A 6,000-nucleotide genomic window follows, 5' to 3' on the forward strand; every position below is an offset into this window, starting at 1 on the left:
AGCTAGACTAGCCAGATCAATGAGTTCTGGGTTCAAGAGACCATACCTTGATACATATGGTGAAGAGTGACCCAGGCAGATGGCAAACTCAACCGCACACCTCCACAAGCATGCACACATTCATGCATATATGCATACACTGTACACATACACACCAAAATTAAAATAAAAATTATTTTTAAAACTTTGTTTACAAATTGTAAAAAATGTGATAAAGAAAAGCAGAACCAGGGCCGGGCGGTGGTGGCGCACGCCTTTAATCCCAGCACTCGGGAGGCAGAGCCAGGCGGATCTCTGTGAGTTCGAGGCCAGCCTGGTCTCCAAAGCGAGTTCCAGGAAAGGCGCAAAGCTACACAGAGAAACCCTGTCTCGGAAAAAAAAAAAAAAAAAAAAAAAAAAAGAAAGAAAAGAAAAGCAGAGCCAAGACGGCAGCACATACTGTGATCTTGGTACTCGGGAAGTGGAGGCAGGAGGATTGCCAACTCAAGGCCCATCTGGGTTACACAGCAAAGCACAGTAGCCCACATCTTTAATCACCAGCCCCAAGGAGGCAGAAATAGGTGAATCTCTGTGAGGTTTGGGGGTTTTGTTGTTTGTTTGGTTTTTTGGATTTTCAAGACAGGGTTTCTCTGTGTAGCCTTGGCTGTCCTCGAACTCACAGAGATCCCCCTGTCTTTGCTGGGATTAAAGGCATTCACCACCATGACCAGTTTGGATCACCGTGAGTTTGAAGCCAACCTGGCCTACATTGCATATTCCTCATCAAGTGCTACAGAGACTCATAAAGAAACCACTACCCACCCCACCCCACCCACCTACCCCTGGGGTGGTGGCTCACACCTTTAATCAGAACATACCAAAAAAGAAAGTAATGACAGGTTGAGGGGTTCCCCAGTCTCTCTTGGGAGGGGCTTCCTGCCATACCTCTAGAACAACTGGGGGTCTGAGACAAGTGCCTGGTCTCCGCTCACTCCAGTCTGATGGAGCTCCTGAGCCAGGGACTGGAGAGATGGGGAAGCATTAAGATCAGTTCTTTTCTTGCAAAGGATCGAGTCTGGCTCCTAGCACCCACATCAGGCTGCTAACAATCACCTGTAATTCCAGCTCCAGGGCATCCAACACCCAGAACTCTGAACTCTGTGAGCACTACAGTCCCGTGCACATACCAACATAGATAAACATAATTAAAAATACTAAAAATAAATCTTAAAAAATAAAAAGACCCTGATCCAGGTAGAGCCACCCAGAACCTGGTGGTTCCAGACAGAAGAGGAAGGTCGTAGGACTGAAAATTCCAGAAGAAAACCAGAATAGGCCTCACACCCTTTGACCTCAGAAACCCCACCAGAGAGATAACCAGAGATAAGAACAAGACAGGAATGTCTTGTTGGGGGAGGGGAGAGATGAGTAACAACCACATTGTCTGACAAATTGCAAGATTAAATAAATCACGGCAGACGCATGAAATACATTCAGAGGAAGACCAAGCTGTCAACTGCACTGTGTGTGGAATGTTCCGGGTGCAAAGATGGCAACAGATTCGGGCTAGTTCCCTCTAGTCAGGGGTGAGGGTAGCTGGCGTGTATTTTCTTATTAATCCTTTTCAGTGTCTTCTGACTGTTTTCTTCGGGGATTTCGCTTTAATCACAGGGGTTTGGAGACGTTATTATTTTAAAGGGCGCTGCACAATGGCAGAGAAGTGAGGCCGAGTATCTGGCGAACGACCAGAGGACTGAAAATGTAATCAGCTTCTCCCAACACCAGAGAGGAAGAGCCAATGGTCTGGGAAGGGGGGATAAAGGACCTAGGCTGGCTGCAGAGAGAGAGACAGAGGCAAACATTTCAGACAATAGCCCTCGAGGTGGACTTCACCCTGCATGGCCAGCCACCTCCTACAGCATGAGAAGCTTCACCCACCAGCATCGCCACAGCACTGGTGAAGTTTTGGAAATCATGTTTCTCAGCTACCCCAGGATTAAAAAAAAAAAGAGGTGCAGTTGAGAACAAAGCTCTAGCAAGGCTCCTGACTCCAGTCCCCAAGGCAAACGTCCTCCTGGCACACAGATTTCCCACGGGCCTGCTGGTGTAAACAGTGGCATCACCCACAGTGAGGCCCAGGTTTGCCAGCTCCCAGGTGAGGAGGCCAAAGGGCCCCTGTGAAACCTAAAGGCTCATGGTAAACAATGTTCCCGCTCCGAAAGCTAACCACCCCTCTTTCCAAGCTTCAGCACCACAGGCCATGTGTGGTCCCATCCAAATGCACCCCAGTCTATGCAAAGCCAAAAAATAACACTAATAAACACGGAGGGCCGAGAGACGGCCCGGCAGGAGGGGCGCCTGGCACCAACCCTGACAACCTGCGTTTGAACCTGAGGACCCACACGATTGAAGAAGAGAACCAACTCCCACAGGTGCCCTAGGACCACCACTGGAGTACCACGGGACACAAACAGACACACACACAATAAATACAATCGACCAGGATTCGGGGAAAATGGCCTTTGACTAACTAAGCCCCGCCTCTGCACACAATATTCATTTCAAAACCAAAAATAACAAGCTCACAGCATAAAACCCAACAGATGTCTGCTGGCCATGTTCTTCCTTTCCTTTTCTACGAGGAAAATGTTTAAAGATCTGCTCTGGACAGGCCCTATTAATACCTGCGGCCTGTAACATGATCCAAACATTTGACAGCAGAGGAGCCTGGTTATGGAATTTTGAAATACATGCACTGCTCCTCCCAACCTATTCTGGTTTGAAATAGAAACTAACACCGAAATGATCAATCCTAAAGGGTAGAACAATGGGCAATGTAACCAACCCACAGCAACGTGAGTTGGTACTTTTTGTAAGTTAAGAAAAAAAAAAACTTAAAAATATAATAAAATAATTTTTCAGAGAAAAAGTGACGTGTGTGTGTGTGTGTGTGTGTGTATGTGTGTGTGTTCAAACTGGATGGAAGACAGTTAAGAGGCCAAGCAAGAAACCCACAGCAAAGCCAAGGCTCAAAAGCCAGTTCTGACCGGCCATTCCAGAAACTCCACTCTCCAAAGCTTTTGCCTCTAAGTGCCCGGGGATTTCCCCTCACCCATTCCAGGCCCCACCAGGGTGCCACACGATCGGCCCAGGGAATTAAAATCTTGGGGGCAGGGACAGCAGACCTGTCTTCCCTACCCGCCGGCCATCAGCAGGCTAGGCTAAGGGCGGCGAGGTGGAGGAGCCAAACAGCAGGAGAATAAAGGGCCTGGCAGTTCCTTTAACACTCAGCTGGATGATGAAGCCAAAGGAGGTGAGACGATCCCCCACCCCCTCCGGATGCAAGTCACTGTTTATCCAAGCGGGGACCAACAAGTTACTCAGGGTTAGTCCAAGAGGCAATCTAGGCCTCAGTTATCACTCAAGAGTGAGACCAATATTGGTCTTCCGTCATTGTTGTCGTCCCCCTCCAGCGAGTGCCCTCATTTACTGTCCTCGGCCCTCCCATGGTCTCCCATCCTCCTCAGAATCTGGCTGGGCTGGGTCTTCTAAGTCAGCCCAGCCAGTGCTTCTAAGTCAGTGCTTTTAGGCACGAGGGTAATAAAGAGAATATAAAAAATACCTGCTGGTCACAGCATTTGGGGGGGTGTGTGTCACAATTCCATAAGCCACAGCAGGAGGAAAAAAAAGGAATTAAAAGTGACCAGCAAAACTAAGGAACCAGCAAGAACATACATGTCTACCACCTTCCCACGGATGGAAACGCTCTGCTGTTGATCTTACCTGAGGCTCCCACGAGATACACGAGCAGTCGTAATTGCTCCCATTTTATAGATGCAAGAGCTGGGGCTCAGAGACTTGAGTCAAGTAACTAAAGAGTACCTGAACAGGGCTCCAAAGGCACACTTGCCTCAACAAGCTGAAGGCTCCCAATTACTTGCCCATCCCCAAGGAGGGCAGTTACCTTCCAAAGCCAGGACTCGCAGGGTTCCTGCCTGTTCCAGCCCACTGGAGCCCAGCTACCCTCTAGAACAACGCCCCCTGCACTAGGGAGCCAGTAGGTTCTTGAGGTCCACACATGCCTTCCCATTGGGCTCATTCCCCAGAAGCCCACACTGACCCAGTACCTAATAATGTGGGTATTTTGTTAGGTTTTCACGATGTAGCCCAGGCTGGCCTGGAACTCCCAGCGGTCCTACAATACCCAATGTTTTGAATCCCTTCTCCAATGTCGCCACTTCAAGTCAGCACCTGTGGCATGCTCCAGCATGGATGACACCACAAGTGGCCAACCTTCTATCCTAGGTTGACAGCACAGAGTAACCATGGAGCACCGACTGCATGCCAAGTCATGCCTCTCTGCCAGTGAAGGCTGAGGAGTCCTTGGGTTTGGAGGTGGAGGCAGCAGGTATTCCACTCTACAGCCTGTACCCCTCAGGTCCCAGCCTGCACCACGACGGTGCAGACATTACGATACAATACGAGCCCCTGGCAGTTGTACTGCCAAGAAAAGACGCCAAGGCTTCAAACGGACGGACTGAAAGCCCAAAGGATATGTATAATGCAGACAACACGCCGAAAATACACGCTAACCTTTCCAGGGAAGAAAGCCGTAGGTGAAATTTAACTATCCTGCAAAAGACAGGCTTTTATGAAGGCTTCTCCCAGGCAGCCATTAGCAAATGACACACTCCGGAGAGCATCGGCGCCCCCCTTCTCCCACTTCCTTCAAGCTCACCATTGCTGGGGGGGGGGACGACACCTATTCTTGCCTAACAGTGGGCTTCGTCTCCCCACGGTATTTACAAAGAAGAAAGGAAAGCAGCGTCCACTTTTGTGCAGGCAGATCCTCTCTGGAGAGGCCCACTACCTCAACAGGGCTGCATTTCTCTTAAAAGGTAGGCGAAGGAAAAAAAAATTTCATCAATCTGGCAGGCCCCGAGCAGCGACATCCTGTTTATTATTAAACATTTTTAGCTACGGCTCCCGGTGCCGTGAAAACACCACCCCGCTTCCCGCAGCCGAACCCACCCGAGCCGGGGCGGCGCTCGGCCTGCGGTTCCGGGCGTCCTCGGGGTCCCGCGTCCCCCGCCCCGGCCTACGAGGCCGCGGTCCCCAGGCGCAGGAGAGCCCTCCGGCTCGATCCCGACCGCGATCAGATCCCGGCCCCGCCCGGCCCGCCGTCCTCCCGCCCTGGCCGCCGAGACACAACAATGGCGAGCTGGAGAGCGCCGACCAGGCCGCAGCCCCGCGCCCGCCGCAGCGCACGGCGGTGGAGACAAAGCGCAAGTCCCGGCCCCGGCCCCGGCCCACCTGGTCTGCGTCCGCGAGCGACGGGCCCGGGCGATGGCGGTCGGGCGGCGGCCGGGCGCGGGGGCGGCGGATGGCGGCGGATTGCGCGGCGGCGGCGGCGGCGCGGGGCTCGGCGCTCTGCGCTCCTGCCTCCTCCTCCCGCTCCTCGGCGCTCGCTGGAGCCTCGGCGCTGTGGCTCGCCGCCGCCTCCCGCCCGCGCTCGGCTCCCCGCCCCCCGCCGCCGCCGCCGCCCCCGCCTCCGCGCCGCCCCCGCCCGCCGCCCGCACGGTGGCCCGCGCAGCGCCCCCTGCTGCGCCACCCCTGTCCCGGGAGGGAGGGTGCGGGGAGCGGGCTGGGCCGCGGTGCAGAGAGGGGCTGCGGAAGAGAGGGACCTCAATGGAGCGGAAGCTCGGCTGGAGAGGGGACGCGGTGGAGAGGGGGCCTGGGTGGAGAAGGTGCCTAAATGGAGAGAGACCTTGATGGAGAAGGGTTCTAGGTGGAGAAGAGACCTAAGTGAAGGATCTTGACGGAAAGGAGCCGAGGTTGGAGAGAGACCTTAATGGAGAAGGGACCTAGGTGAAAGGGACCTGGAAAAAGGGATCCTCGGTGGAGAAGGGGCCCCGGTGGAAAGAGGCTGCTGTGGAGAGGGTAGTTCGGATGGAGAAAAAGTGGAGAAGGAACTGGATGGAGAGGGCGTCTTTATGGAGAGGGGATCGTGGTGCAGAGGAC

At 53.4% G+C, this 6,000-nt stretch overlaps 1 protein-coding gene across 10 annotated transcripts in view; it reads right to left on the reverse strand.

Annotated features, from left to right (window-relative positions):
- The window catches only part of Prrc2b (proline rich coiled-coil 2B), a 99,635-nt gene extending 94,242 nt beyond the window's left edge, over positions 1-5,393 (reverse strand). For 8 of the 10 annotated variants that reach the window (XM_028884680.2, XM_037204574.1, XM_028884676.2 and 5 more), the window contains exon 1: positions 5,293-5,393. The gene's annotated coding sequence lies outside the window, so the exon portion shown is untranslated. Of the gene's footprint in view, positions 1-5,010; positions 5,110-5,292 lie in introns of those variants that run through there. The other 2 variants (XM_028884674.2, XM_037204576.1) reach the window with 2 other exon arrangements.
- Positions 5,394-6,000: the final 607 nt, after the last annotated feature.

This window comes from Peromyscus leucopus, chromosome 4, assembly GCF_004664715.2.
Source record: "Peromyscus leucopus breed LL Stock chromosome 4, UCI_PerLeu_2.1, whole genome shotgun sequence".
NCBI classification, from domain to species: Eukaryota; Metazoa; Chordata; class Mammalia; order Rodentia; family Cricetidae; genus Peromyscus; species Peromyscus leucopus.